The sequence below is a fragment of the Augochlora pura genome, chromosome 1, assembly GCF_028453695.1.
Source record: "Augochlora pura isolate Apur16 chromosome 1, APUR_v2.2.1, whole genome shotgun sequence".
Taxonomy (NCBI): Eukaryota; Metazoa; Arthropoda; class Insecta; order Hymenoptera; family Halictidae; genus Augochlora; species Augochlora pura.
Window position 1 is genome coordinate 3,417,985 of NC_135772.1, and position 15,341 is coordinate 3,433,325.

Here is a 15,341-nt window from a genome sequence, read left to right on the forward strand (position 1 = left end):
AAAGATACAAGAGACTTTCTTGCTCGACAATTTATTTTTACAATATTCTAATATCCAAACGTTCCATTCCATAATTATTATATTATTTCGCTAAATTATCACTCAGTAGAGTATTTGAATTTCTATATTATATTATAAAAATGACAGAAGAATAAACTTCGAAATAGTAGACTCCTTATTGTATAATAATTCTATAATAATAATTCTAGCTTTAAATAACATTTTACCTAGAAATTCTCATGCTCGGTTTCCCTAATTTCCCACAGAAAATAATTCCAATGCATAATATCCTCCAAGCCCAACCCTTTCTATTTAAGTCAGCTAGTTCTACAGAGTACGCCGAGGAATATTCTTTCTCTTCTCCAGTTAAAATGTCAAAGACATTTCTGCATATTCCGGGATTTGTAAAAATCAGTCGCTCCGCGAACAAAACGGCAATCTAAGGGAATCATAGATTTCCATGGAAACGAGGAATTGTTCTTTCAGTTCTTTTATTCGCACGCCTTCTACGAACGGGCGGCATTTCCCTTATTTTTTTCAACGTCGCGCTTCGTCGATCATTTATTCGACGCGCGCCATGGAAAGTTTTTTCCATCGACTAGTTCGATATCTGTATGTTGATTTATTCGGGGAAAGTATTGTTGTCTGATTAGTTAATTAAGGCGTCGTGGCACTGTGAAAAGATTTATCAGTATATCAATAATATATCGATAATAATATATAAATGATACATTAATCGATATATTAATAAAATTAAGCGACTCTGAGAAATATCGACTTTTAAAACGCCATAACTTTTTGAAAACTGCACTAAACGACCTGGCCTTTTTTTTACACCCTAAAGGGACCAATCTGCTAGACCACAAGTACAATTCTTCCTTCTAAATTTAGTTAATTATTAAATAAATAATTCTTGTATTTTAACCTTTTTATCTGAGCTTGTAAAGGGAATTTAAAACAGGAAAATTAGGGAACAAATATATTTATTTAAGTCGATTATTAAAAAGTTTAAATACTCGACTAGAACACCCCCTTAAACCATATCATTCACACCATATCATTCTTGAAGCTTGGAATAAGGTAAATATTTATTGGTAAATAATAAAGTTGAGATTGTTTATTAGGAAACAATTCTCCGTCGCGGGAGCAAACATCCTCGAAAAATATCGCCCTTCGTCCGTGAGAGAGAGACTCAATTCTCGGGGCAGCCAATATATCACGCGATTTATCAGCGTCGAATACGCTCGAATCGATGGCGACCGATGAAAATTGACGCGCGGGACATGCGATGTCTGGTTTCTTCTTTCCAGTTAAATGATCCTCGCGTCGAACACCCCCGTGGCTTGATGAAACCAGCAAAATACCTAGTGACAAAATTGAAACGCGTCGTTCGGGGGGGTTAATCAACGACCGACTCTTTCTATAATTAATTCACCCTAATTCCTGCCATTCCTCTGTAACGTCACAGGTAACTTTCGATTTACAATCGTTCTTCATGATTTATAGTAACATTTTCGACACTTTAATTATTAATTAATTTATAGAAATAGAAATTAAAATAGAATTCTTTTGAGAAGCTTTTTAAGTATATTATTTTATCGATGGAAAGAAATAGTATAAATGTGTTAAATTCATAAATTTGTAATTGTTATCGTTGCTGTTATTAGTTATAAAATATAAAAGGATTTGTTCGTTTTAAAATAAGAATATCAATTGATATTTAATAATTCGATTTAAAGACAGAACAGAGTTATTTTAACAGAGAATATCCTAGCCTTGGAATTAGAATAATTAAGAATTAATTAGGAAAAAGTAATTTAAATTGGTTAGGAAAATTTCACAGACATTCTTTTAACGTTTCAAAGTTATTTAAATTTTATAGTTACTTTATAATTCGATCGAAGAACGGATACTCTAATAATAAAAGTCCTCTGCGAAAGTAAAAGTTGATAAATCTTCCCACAATTCATGGCATAATTCATATAGCAAGGGTTATAGATATATCATAGAGCAGAAGTATGGCAAATATTTCTGCAATAGCTTCCGCAATAAATATTAAATTCTCATGGGTTTCTGTTCCACGCAGCGTTGCATCTTTTTTTAATCGTCGCGTTGCATATTTTCGCCGTTCCTGCAGAACGGAATTAATTAATGATTAATTAACAGAGTTCTACGTAATTGTGCGAACCGTCGGATGACCATGGGCGTGTTACGAACGATGTCTGCAATTAAATTATTCGATTCGTTAATGAGTCCGACGAAGGAGGAGGAAGTTACCTGGTCGCAAGGACAGCTCCGCTATTAATCGGATTTGACGAATCCGGTTGTGGCGGTGATACTCCGCGCTCGACATCGATCTACGCGACTCCCTAATTAAAGTTATCCCGACTGCTTTAAAGAATCGGCGATCAACTAATAAGATCGCGCCGGTAATTTCGATTAACCGCTTGACATAATTTAAATAGGAGTAAAATTTGACTTTGCTACCATTTGGGAGATACATTGACGTATAATTTGTAGTAAAATTGTATTACGATTTATATAATTACGTATAATGTATTTGTACATTTATATGGATTTGTTATATATTAATACACAACGTAGTATATCGTATTTATACAATTATATATAATATAATTCTATTATCTAGGAATAAAAGCAAATAAAAACACAGAGTAAAAAAAAAGGATCTCGTTTCATTAAAGAAAATAATTAATTTACAAAGAACTGCTTCGTCAAATTAAAAAATCCTTTACTTACAATTTGCTCTTCTGTCATCCAATAATGTGACATAAATCTCGAAAAAATTGTTCCGCAAATCTTCGTATCGTTTAATACGAAATTCTTGCGATCGTCTTGATCTCGCAAGGACAATAAATACTGCAACTAGTCTTTGTTGTCGCGCGGATTAATTGCAGAACGAGACTCGAAAGAACCCGTCGAATGAACTTGACGACACCCAAAGTAGGCTACCGAAATAATTACACACTGTTAAGAGGCTCGTGCCACGGAATACTAACGACAGGATTAATGTCTTCGGTGGCGCAATTAACGGTGAAATTTGACGTGCGAAGACACGTAGCCGGTGTCGAACCGTTCTACGGCGAACGATAATCCTTAAACGATGCTTTCCCGTATCAAAGTTTGCCTCACAACACCGTCTAGCGTACAAAAGCCCCGCGCGCGCGCGCGCCTCTATTTCGCAAAGATTAACGATCGCTTATCAATAATTCTCTGTCGAACTCACCATTCGGCGACGCGGCTCTCTTTTTACCTAGCCTAGAGACACGTGGACCCGCATGATCGTTCCTGGATGCAAGGTAAAACATTAGCTGCACCGAAGTAAAATCGTCTTCAGATCACCGCTGCTAACATAAGTGCCTGATAATTCATGCATTTTTTTCATAGAAAAGAGAAAGTAATTCAACGCATGGCAATTAAAAAATGTAATTTCGAGTTGCAAGGAAGTTACACATAGTTTCACCTTGCACGATAACTTCACAGTGAGCGATGCTTATGGTCATTTGAAACTGTATTTGTTAGTGATTTTTAATACGTATTTTTATCATATTTAATAATTATTTACTTTTATATAGGTTAGCTTTTCTGTTGTTTTTAATAGCTGTTCATAAAAGTCGGAAGCTATGTAGTTGCGTAGGGCTGGCAGAAGTTCATTATTTTATTATAGCACAATTTTATAGTATTTGTTGTATAAGATTACTATAGTTAATGCAGCTTCTATAAAAAAATTCAGTGTTATATAGAATACATTTTTACCAATTTTTATATTCCCGTTTTAGTAGCTTGGAATTTTTATCTTTTTAATTTTGTAAATAACTGAATAATTCCCCCTGTAATTAAATAATTATTTTAATTATATAAAACAACCTCTATATTATTGTAATTCACTTTTTTTATTACCTTGGTTTCGTGGAAGAGTTCTTGAGTCGATTAAAGGTTCTTTTTAACCTATGCACAATTTAGCATAATTTAACAATGGCATTTTCTTAAATTAAATCAACCGGTCGCGATTGCAATATTTTTGATTATTCTCGCAGTTTACGTACCTGGACTTTTTGCTCGCCGCGTACGGTCAGCCGGTGACCTAGTTTTTCAGCCGATGGATATTTGTACCATATTATGTCATAAGGGGGTGAGATATAGTCGTCCGTGGCTGCTAAATTTCTCTGCCGCGTATCAGACGAAATATCGGCGAAAGATTCAAGAGCTTCTTAAATGGTAAAAAGAAATCGAGGCGGTCAATTAAGTAGGCCAGTTAAACGGTACGCCGTGTTGCTCGAGACACGTAGGGACTACTAATTAGATGGATGATCGATGGGCCGCCTAATTAACAACTCGAACCGCATAAGGACGCTTTAATTAGATTGCTCAAGAAGACGGACAGGTACAACGGACCCTTGGATTTCCATTTTCTCGCGCCGCTATTATTGATGCTAGAAAACGAAACCGATCGAAATGAACAACTATACAGACCTTTAAAAAAAGTTTAAACTTCCTTCAAAACCTCGGATAAAAGAATTAAAAAATATAATTTGATGTATTGTCTATCGAAACTGGTCTTAGAAAATATATTAGAAAATAAAATATCCCAGAGAAGTTCAAGTAATTTCCTCTGAATTTAAACCAACTAAATTTCACGTTAAACATCATCGAAATGTTCTCGTAATTAAAAACATATATTACACACTCGCGATGCTTCACTAATTTTTTTCATTCACAGTAAAGTGTCCAAAAATTACGACGAACGTTGCGAAATATTTGCGAGCATTTCCCGTGAATTAATACATATAATTGGAAATACGTGTAAATTGTCAATTTAAAATCTGTGAAATAATGTTACGGAAGAGATGGAAAAAGGGTGGGAAGATTGTGAAAAATTCGATGGACGTTATATTTTTTTGTTAGATTGTTTAATAATTGAGATTAAGACTCCGTTTTACCCTTTTTTTTTTTCTTTGTCCCGAATGAAAAGCAAGGCTCTAGCTGCGAGGCTGCTCTTTTAGTCACAGTAAAAACTGCCTCGCTGCGTTGGACGAGGCAAAAAGACTTGGTAGAAATCTACTGCAGCGCGGCGGATACGCTTGTGTCGAACGTTGCAGTTCAACGTGTGCCGCGCGTCCGCGAATTTGTGAATCCTCCTAGAATGAAGTTGTTCCGTCTCGCTGCCCTGACTAACTCCGTTCCGTTTTGTTTCGATTTTCTGCTGACCCGCGTTTAGCGATAAATATGTAACGCGATATAAATTCGTGCGATTTAAGGAGAAATTGAATTGAATGAATTAAAGAAGAAATTGAGAACTGCATTGGAAATGCAGAATTTAGCAGAGAATTTTTTTGAATTCGGCAAATATTTTATTGGTCATTGAACCGTGCGTGTACGAAATAAAAATAGAAAAGAAAAATTTAATATATATATATCGCTATTACGATTCTCACCCACTAACATAGCAAACAATAACAATATTTATCCTTAGATAAAAATTTATTTATTCAACTAAATATCTATAATAAACGGAGAGAAGTGACATAATTTTTATGCTTTCAAAAGAATAAATTATTAAAAATTAGAATTTACTAGGTTTCAATATTATTGTATTATAATTGTTAGACTGTTTTGCAGACCTTTCGTATAGGCTATCAGAGTATTGCATATGGTGCATTCATTTTTTATTTAGCTCCCTGAAAGTACAATGTAAGAGGAGAGGTACGAGACAATGATGCCACTTATCTTCTGTTTCATTACATTCTTCACTGTTAGCCTGGTTGTTTTCACAATTTTGTTCTTGTCAACTTTGGATTACACTTCTCATTCTGTTCATACTTTTCCTCCACTTTTCTTCGTATCCTGCACTGATTTTTCTTTTTGATTTAACCTTTCTGAGAAATAACTTTGTGACAAAATTGTGCTTATTTTAGCTATGATTTTTTCGTTATTCTAATTTTATTATTGAAGTTATAGTAATTTTAGTTTTATTCCCAATATATTTATTATATTTTTATTGTGTTCACCATATTTATTAGGTTTGTATTTTATTCACCATATTTATTAGATTAATATTATATTCCCCATATTTATTATATCTATATTATATTCAATAGATTCATTCTATTTATGAAATCTACAATATAATACTATTCCTACATTTAGAATCACAAGTTCAAGGAATTCAGAAAATATTATTCCACGCTCTGCGATCCCATAAAATCATTTTGCTATACACAGCACCTCTCTCAAATAAATAAATCTATAAATACATAAAACAGCACCTTAAATACCATTTTTTATTAACGATAACAAAAATCTCAGTCTCTAAAATTACACTTTAAATTACACAATTTACTATTTTCTTCCTAAGACATTTTCGAATGATCTGATTTCCGTACTGATCAAAAAGCCCTTGTTTTACAACGATAACGAGAAACATAACGCCATCCCGATAAATTACTGTAACAACTACCTGTCGACTCACCGAACTGGATTTCTTCTCCGAACGCGATTCACCGAACCCAATTTCTGAAAATATCGTTCCCCTCTTACATTCCGGATTTCGCAAACGTTGTCCGATCATTTTTCGGCCGGACGGGATATTACATATCGATCGAGGATTAACTTCGGGATAACCCGGACTTCTCCGATTCTTTTCGCGAGAAAAAAAAAGAGAAAGATAAAGAAAAGGGAAAAGGGATGACACGCTGTCGTTTTGCGCGGCTGCTGCTGCGGCTCGAGCTTAAACCGCGCGCTTTAATCCTTTTTCACTCCGGTCGCTTTCGTAATCGCGTCAGGGGAGGCACATTAAATAAACTCTCTCTCTCTCCGGTAATGTAAGCAAGCTCCTCCGACCCGTCCTTGATCATACTGGAAGATTGAAATTCTTTTTCGTTCGCGGTCTTGTAAACTCCCACTGCCGGCGCCGCCGCATTTAATTTAAGCCGCGGGTTCGCCTCGCAGCGACACGACATAGCCTCAAATTAGGGGATAGGAATCGCAAAATTCGCTGACACTGACCCCTTGTGCTGACTTGGAGTTAGATTTATGTTACATTAAAATTTTTAAATAATTAGGCAGAGTAGAATATATTTATAACAATAATGAAACGTAATTTCTCGACGCAACCTCCAATTAAGAACAAGAATTGGAAATTAAGGAAAATTCGAATAATAAAACAATCTTATAATAATACGTTATAATATATTTATAACCACGCCAAACAAAAATGACTTGCTCTGCAAATAAAAATACACCCCCCGTTTCACGACTTAATCACAATTAATGCGACTATTATTTAATTTTCTTCGAATTGCAAGGGCTGCACCTTTTATTTCTTCTTAAACAAATAAAAATATCTCGACTTCTTCGCTTCTCTCGCGCAGTATCGCGTCCGCCGTTTCGTCAATCCTGATGCCAGCGCAAAACGAATCGGGATTAAAATTCTCCGATTTGATTATCTCGTCGCAGGGGCGGATCGAGGGATCGAATCGGTCCGCGGCGTCGATAACGGAAAGCGTTCCGGTACATTACGAAACACGGTAACACGAGACGTTTTGATCGAAACGTAATCCTTTGATTTTTTTCCCGGCGAATTTTCCCTCCCTCCCTCCCGCGCGCCCTGTACTCCGGTTTTACGATCCTGTTTCACGACGCGTAAACATCTCGCGATTGGAAATCTCGTTTCGAGAACGCGATTATATCGCGTGCCGCGCGGCAAATGTTAAACATTTGTGCGCGGAAAACAATTGATTTATCATGCGCGCACGGTTGAACGTTAACGCGTTGCGCCGATTTTGTGGGAATTTTTATTCGTGCTTCGAGAAGCGATGCCTGACATTTTGGTTCGATTCGTAATTTTGAAATTAACGTTTCTATATTGTTTAGAGAGAAATTGGGTTAAGGAGGTTGTTGTTTAAATCTTAGACGATTTTAGGTTATATTAGGTTATATTATATTTTAGGTTATATTAGGTTATATTATATTTTAGGTTATATTAGGTTATATTATATTTTAGGTTATATTAGGTTATATTATATTTTAGGTTATATATTTTTATAATAAGTGTATTTTTATTTTATGGAGAGTTTTGGTTTACTAGTGCTAAAGTTAGAAGGTTGTAGTCAAGTTAAAATATTTAGAATTAAATTCAAATTATTACTGAAATTAAAAGGTGTAGTCAAATCCCGATGGAACCTCGTCGCTAGGATTAAGGAGGTTGTTGTTTAAATCTTAGACGATTTTAGGTTATATTAGGTTATATTATATTGTAGGTTATATATTTTTATAATAAGTGTATTTTTATTTTATGGGGAGTTTTGGTTTACTAGTGCTAAAGTTAGAAGGTTGTAGTCAAATTAAAATATTTAGAATTAAATTCAAATTATTACTGAAATTAAAACATGTAGTCAAATCCCGATGGAACCTCGTCGCTCTCTCACCTGACACGCGTGTTACATCTCGTCCAATATCTGAACGGGAAAGCTCGACGCAGACATTAAAAAGTAATCGATTTGCTCACCGTCATTCACAGGACGGGATCGATCGAACAAATCATTTACAAGCCATCAATTTCATCGCGCGGCAATTTAACGGAAGCCACCAACAATTTCCTGTTATAAATTGTTCCTCGGTTGCTGCTTCTGCCCGCGGAACGAGTTCAATTAAACGCGGAAAACTGGAGTCAAGAAGACTCTTGCCTAACCCTCCCTCACCTTCTGCCACCGTGTTTCGCTAGTCTTCGCCTTTTGTAGCGGAAGACAGGTTCGTTAAATAGCAAGTAGTAGCCGGCGACAATCGAGCTTTAATTTAATCTAGCACTATCAGAGCATAGCGACGTCTTTCGCCGATGCTCTCTCTCTCTCTCTCCCTCTCTCTGTGTACAGGGATCTCGGATGAAAGGCTCTGCAATTAATAGGATATCCTCTGTCTGTGTCCAAGCGCGCGGAATTAGTAGGCAGGTGTCGTTTGCGGCGGATGCGGGAGTAATTGCGCGAAAGGAAGAGTCGGAAGCTGCAAAACAGATCGAATGTCCGTAATTGCGACCTGTTTGAACTGGATTCTCTGATTGGCCTCTTTCATGGTGGTGGTATGGCGTTGCTGCGAAATTCCGGTGACGATATTAGGGTATTCTATTTTTTTAACAGAGATTGAGAGACGACATTTGTTGTTTAAGGTTTATTTATTGTTGTATAGGAACCGTTCTGTTCTTTATAGTGAAGCTTTTTTTTGTTCTTTAAAGCGTTAAAATAAATTAGGCTAGCGATCAAGATTTTTTGACTTAATACTGTCTTTAGGTTGAGCTCCTTCCATTTTTTGGTATTTTCAAAGTATAAAATATTAGAAAAATATAGGAAACGTTTTAATATTTATTTAGATGTTCGCAGATGATTTAAGAATGTTTTTTAGACACTTGGAAATTTTTTAGAAGCCGCAGCAAATTTTGTTATCATTTGTTAGGAATATATACGAATGAAAATAGACGAAGCAATGCAGCAATGATTTTATTCCATTATTTATTCTATCATCAGAGCGAACATTATTGTTACTATCGCTCTTTGCTTTATATAAAGCTAGTGTATAATAACATAGTATGCTATATAATACTACATAACATAATACAGTACTATATATAGTAATAGTAAAAGAAAAACAAAAGTAAGGAATTATTACAGAAAATTGAAGGGTGCTTTTATCCTCCATATTTTAAAACTGCAAAAATTCTTATCACAATTTATGGAACAATATCGTTAGAACTAAATATTCTATTTTACCAATAGAAATCTGTGTAATGTCTTCGGCATAGTTGTTCCTGGTACAGATTTATATTTCTCCTCGGCTGTTAAGCAGACGACCTTTATTCGCGCGCCATTAGCTTATTGTACAGATCACAGAGCAACGTGTCAGGCGTCTCCATCTAAGAATCTTTCTTTCTAATTCGCTCTGACAACGAGCGTCATCTACTATCCAAGCGTAGTAGAGCCAGAGGGTAGAGGGTCGAGATAAATGAGACGCTGGATGGAGCCGCGCATATCCATCCGTTTCCATGATGAGCTATCGGGTAACCTGGCAGGTTGGTTCTAGGTGCCTTCGTCTCGTCCTTCCAGTCCGAGATTTCTTCTTTGAGTCGTCTATTTTTTTACCCTCCTAATTGCTTAGGATAAGGTGGAGGTACCTGTTCTACGTTGTAAACAAATTGTCGCGAGTCTCATCTTCCCAGATTATTACTTGCTCATTCCTTGCTTATTACATAATTCCCACCGCTGATGGAGATCTATAAGAAATTTCCAGAAAATCGCAATTTCTCGACGACGTTTCCTGTTTTGACAGAATATATAATTTCAGACATTGCGCGCGCGCGCGCGCGGCTCGTAAAGTACATTCGGTGCACTTTGATCTCAGATTTTCAGATTAACTTCTGGGATTGAAATTTTGATTGATTCGTATACGGCGACCGCGTACCTGCGTTTACCCTCGAAAGAAATTCGCGGGGAATTGGCAAGCTATAGTTTGCGTTTGAAAGAGGAACCTTTTGGAATTAGTTGTGACATTTTTATTAATTCCAAGCCTTTTCATTTTAGATGATTTATTTACGACTGCTAGATCTTTATGTAGGATTTTTTAGGTTATAGTATGGCTATGGTTAAATAATCTTTAAAAATTGGAAGAAATAATTCTAATGTTCAATTGATTAGGTTATTAAGTAATAAGTAAAGAATGTTGTATTTAACAATGCCTAAATTCTCGTTGCAAGCTCAGATAACAGGTAATAGAATATTATTTTTATTTTTCCGTCATTATACTTACTCTTGAAACTATAAAGGGTGGGGGGGTGGGGGGATATAAGCGCAAAGATAGGATCTTCTCGCGCGCGGACTATATCTATCTTGATCCACCCAGCAATTTCCGAACGATTGTCTTCCTATCATCAGCAGAAACCTCTTAGCATGTATTCCGCCGTAATGGTGTTTACGCCGATAACCGCCAACATTATCTCCGTCGATAAAATAAATCGCGTTCTCCCTCAGCAATTACTAACTAAAACCGCTGATAGCATTTTAACGATTTCGCGCGCTACAAGTAGTTTCGTAATTGCGTCTTCGTTCCACCTGCTCGATAAAATCCCAATTTGCATCGCCCGCGAACGAAAAGAATAGAAAAGAGCGACACCACGCCGTGTAACAATCGACGAAGAATTAAATAAAAAGATTAGACGAAAGAAGCGACGAAAAATTAGATAAAAGAATCGTCGAAAACCTGGAGAAAAACCTTCGTTGCAGCCGTGACACGTGCGAGACGGTGCCAGAGCCAACCAAGCGACTCCTTTAATTAAAGAATAAACTATTTATCAACCGTTCGCGATCCACCTTCGAACAATTAACAAATAAACGCGTGGACCAACGAGAAACAATATCTCCTACCGAATTTATCTATCAATTATCGATGGGGCCATTCCGTGGAGAAGACGTCAATTAATATAATCGAGAAGATACGGAGAGACAAACAAAAAAAAAACCGCGACACAGGGAGCAACAAAGCTATTTTTGAAACGTTTATTAAAAAAAAAGAACCACGAGAAAGACAGTCTCGCATCATTCGCAACGAGCTTGTACACCTGAGTGGCATCGAACTCTCGACATCGAGGCGACACCTCCGAACGACGCTCGCTCTTTCCGACGGTCTCTTAAACAAACGAATCCGTTCAAAGTGTTACCGTGCGATACGATCGGCAGGTATTGTGCACAGCCATGTAAAGAACGAACACTGTGTTATATACTTGTTGCACGAAATGTTCTGAGTGTAAGTTGGTGTATACTGAAGTAACATCGCGACGATGCACGCCTGCATGCAGACAGATATCTTCGATTTAACGCAGCATTTATGGTAGCCAGATTTCCAGTCGAGGGAGTGGGGGTAAGTGGTAAGGAACGCCCAGTTTGCCCCACTACGATCTAAAGTGCGAATCAACGATGGCTGGGCGCCACGTTACCCACTCCTTCGGCTTGAGATGTGACTTAATTACCTGGCTACGTGGTTTCATTGATCTCTATTGTAATGTTGTGCTTGTATGTGTTCTCTACGTCGACGCCTATTGTTTCTAGCATTTATAGTGGCAATAATATAAGTCGTTGCATGTTGGAATTTTTATCAATTTTAGCTAATTTATTAGCTGAGCTGTAAAGACTTGAATGAGAGCATGATAACGATACTATATTACATTTTATGCAAAGCAACGCGAGTCTACTACATTTACGCTACATTTAATTTTTCATTTTCAACGCTATCCTAGAACACGTGCTTTGTAAAATCAAATAATTTTTCCCCCGATCCAAAATTACAGAATTCAATTACTTGTGCAGTTAATTATCAATATGCCACTGTATTTAACCATTTAAGTAAACGTAGACAAGTGCAATGAATATTTTTGCTTTTAATTCCAAGAAATTATTACAATCGAAAAAGTGGAGAGAATAATACGGCAAGGGGTTAATAATTATTATTTCTCTGTCAAGCTGAATTATCTGATTAAAATGCAACGCGTAGAGATATAAAGCTTGAAGGATTTCATCGAAACAGGTATTAAAGCAAATATAAGTCTCGAATACATTTGAATCACAGACGAGCGCAAACTTTGAGTTCCCGAGAATACACGAGTAACGTGAAAATATCTTGCCCCGTGTCCACTCGTGTTTGCAGTAACGCCCACGCGTGCTAGTATTATATCCGATCACGTTCGTTCATGCTCGTTCATCCGGCGTGGATCCGGCGCTGTATACAGCACCGCGTCGAGCACGTAACAAAAAGGTAACATTACGCGTGCATACGGCCAACTTCAATTCAACGCACTCTTTCTCTTTTACGCTCGTAATCATTATTATTCCTAATTATTCCATTAACAACCCCGGCCTCTGCTTTATCGCGTCGGCGAACTTGTTCTTTAAAAATTCAAATTTTCGTAGATGTTTATGCATCGCGTCCCAGTTTATCCGCTTCGCTTTTTCAAGCCTTTTTATCAAGGAGAATGGTGAAAAAGCAACATTTCTCGCGAGCCGAAACGCCGACTATAGTCGCGCGCCCGTGCGAGTGTACACGCGAGGAAAAATCAGACGTCGCGTGTAAGGGCCGATGTGTCCGGTTAGGGTGGCGACGGAGTTAATTGGCGGGCCACCCCCTGCATTGCGACATGGAAACCATCGGATTTCGAGGTGGTTTCCCGCAGTTGTTTCTTGGCGAGGACGATTTTCCACCGCGACTCGTTCGCCTCGACTTATCGAGCCACTAAATCGCTGCGGAGGAGAAAGAGAGTCTTCCAAGACCTTTCCCGTATATCCCCCGGACGCTTCCTGACGAACCGTCGTCAATCTTCGCGCCTCGAAAACTTTTTCTTCGGACTGTTTCCGCAGAGAAAATGGGAAACCGTTGCCGCGCGCCGGCTTATCGCCGTAAAAGTCAGGTTGTCCGACACGATTGCTCGCGTTCGCTCACGGTTTGTCCGCGGAAAAGAATTTGCGGTTGCATGGAGCCCCATCGTTTGAAAGAATTCTTCTTTGCTTATTAACTTCTTAAGCAATGCTGGATTTTACGCGAATAGAAACTAAATTACCATTTTTCTTAATATGTAATTTTTTTTGGTATAGTTGGTGTAGTTAAATAATTGAGTAAAGTACGGAACATCCATAATAAAACCACTGTAGAAATAAAAGTAGAAAATCGAAGTCTAGTCATCGGTAATAATGAACTATTAAATGATTAACTATTAAATCTAACTAAAAATAGAAAATAAAAATAGAAAATAAAAATCCACAGTCTAGCCATCTATAATAATTAATTACTAACGACCGTTAATTTTAACTAAAAATAGAAGGTAAAAATAGAAAATAAAAACAGTAAAATCCAAATGTTAACTATTATCTAACAACGTCCTTAGAGTTGGTTATAACAATTACGATCTCAAGAGAAAAGCTGCGACACGCTGCGTTCCTCCTTGCAACCGCAGATATATCGCGCGTCACCTACAAATTTGGTAGTCACCTGCGGACCGCAATGCGGAATTGTGGAACCTTATGCGGAAAGTCTGGTTGTAACCTTTAGCGTTGAAACAACGAGCGATTGGTTATCATTGGACCTGTGTCAACAAAATTAATATCGATGCTCGATATCATCAGTGATTCTTTATCATTTCAACATTTTGTTACATCTTTGTTACAAAATTTATTAATCAGAAAATGTCATATTAATATTGCAATATCTATGGCAGTAAAACCACCCCCATTACCAGTCTCTAATTTAATACCTTCGCGAGCCATATTTTTTAACTTTATCATTTAAATTAAATTCAATATTTATCGCTGACTATTGCGTTCTCATACTATAGCAAATTACGCTAAACGGAACCGCGTCTTCTGCACTTTATTGTCAACGATAATTGCGCGTTTGTATCCAAGTCAGAGTTTAATGCTCCTCGGGGTTAGCTCGTCCCACCGATCGGTTCCCCATCTCTCGGCTACGACAATCCGGCCGAGGGTTTTCAACTTCCTAAAACCCGTAGAATTCGCATCGTGGAACACGAGTCTCGTTATCTCCCTACCTGAACGATCTTCCGTTTATAACCCATCAAGAGTTAAAGCAGCCGGTTTACTCCGATACGAGCTTCATTACCGCGACGCTAACCCCGTGGCGTTCTTGGAACAATGGTGGCCGACGATCGGGCACTTCCATTACGGTGCGTTTACATTTAGAGTACAATGGCGATTTAAATGATCAGTAATCTGCGCATCTTCGCGCATCGGAACAGACGCGCGGTGAGATTAATTAGGGGATGGTTTATCTGTGGAAAAAAGTGCCGGCCACGTGGCTTTTTAACGCGCTGTTTTCCTAGAGTCACGTGACCCTTGATTTCTGCTACCATTCAATGCGAAATTTTATTGTTACTGCATTTATTCCATCAAAGGAATTATTGATTAAAAATATCACTTTGCTAAGTTGTCAATCAATGTTTATTTGTTCGTGGCGGAGCGCGAATTCTCGCGATTAAAAAATTCCCCATTGCAAAAATAAAATAAATAAAAAAGATCCGCGATCCGGTTATTTGAAAAGTTATCGATCGATTCTATTAGCAGAAAAGTTAATACGAAATCTTGACAAACAAACGAACGCGTCACTAGCGTAATAGTGACACGGCGATCGATATGATAAGTTATGGCCACCATGTCGAACCGTTTGATTGAACACTTTTTGCCTGTGGACAGTACGTCGCGCCTTAACAAATTGTTAGGCACACTATAATCTAGGACGGAGTAGTATTACGCAAAACTCTCTTGAAATTTCCATGGGGA

General features: G+C 37.4%; 1 protein-coding gene across 4 annotated transcripts in view; it reads left to right on the plus strand.

The window, feature by feature from the left end:
• The window catches only part of Slo2 (slowpoke 2), a 144,398-nt gene that overhangs the window by 28,551 nt on the left and 100,506 nt on the right, over window positions 1-15,341 (plus strand). For 2 of the 4 annotated variants that reach the window (XM_078192700.1, XM_078192621.1), the window contains exon 1: window positions 11,732-11,805. The exons of 1 other annotated variant lie outside the window; for it this stretch is intronic. The gene's annotated coding sequence lies outside the window, so the exon portion shown is untranslated. Of the gene's footprint in view, window positions 1-11,731; window positions 11,806-15,341 lie in introns of those variants that run through there. One more of the 4 variants, XM_078192534.1, reaches the window with a different exon arrangement.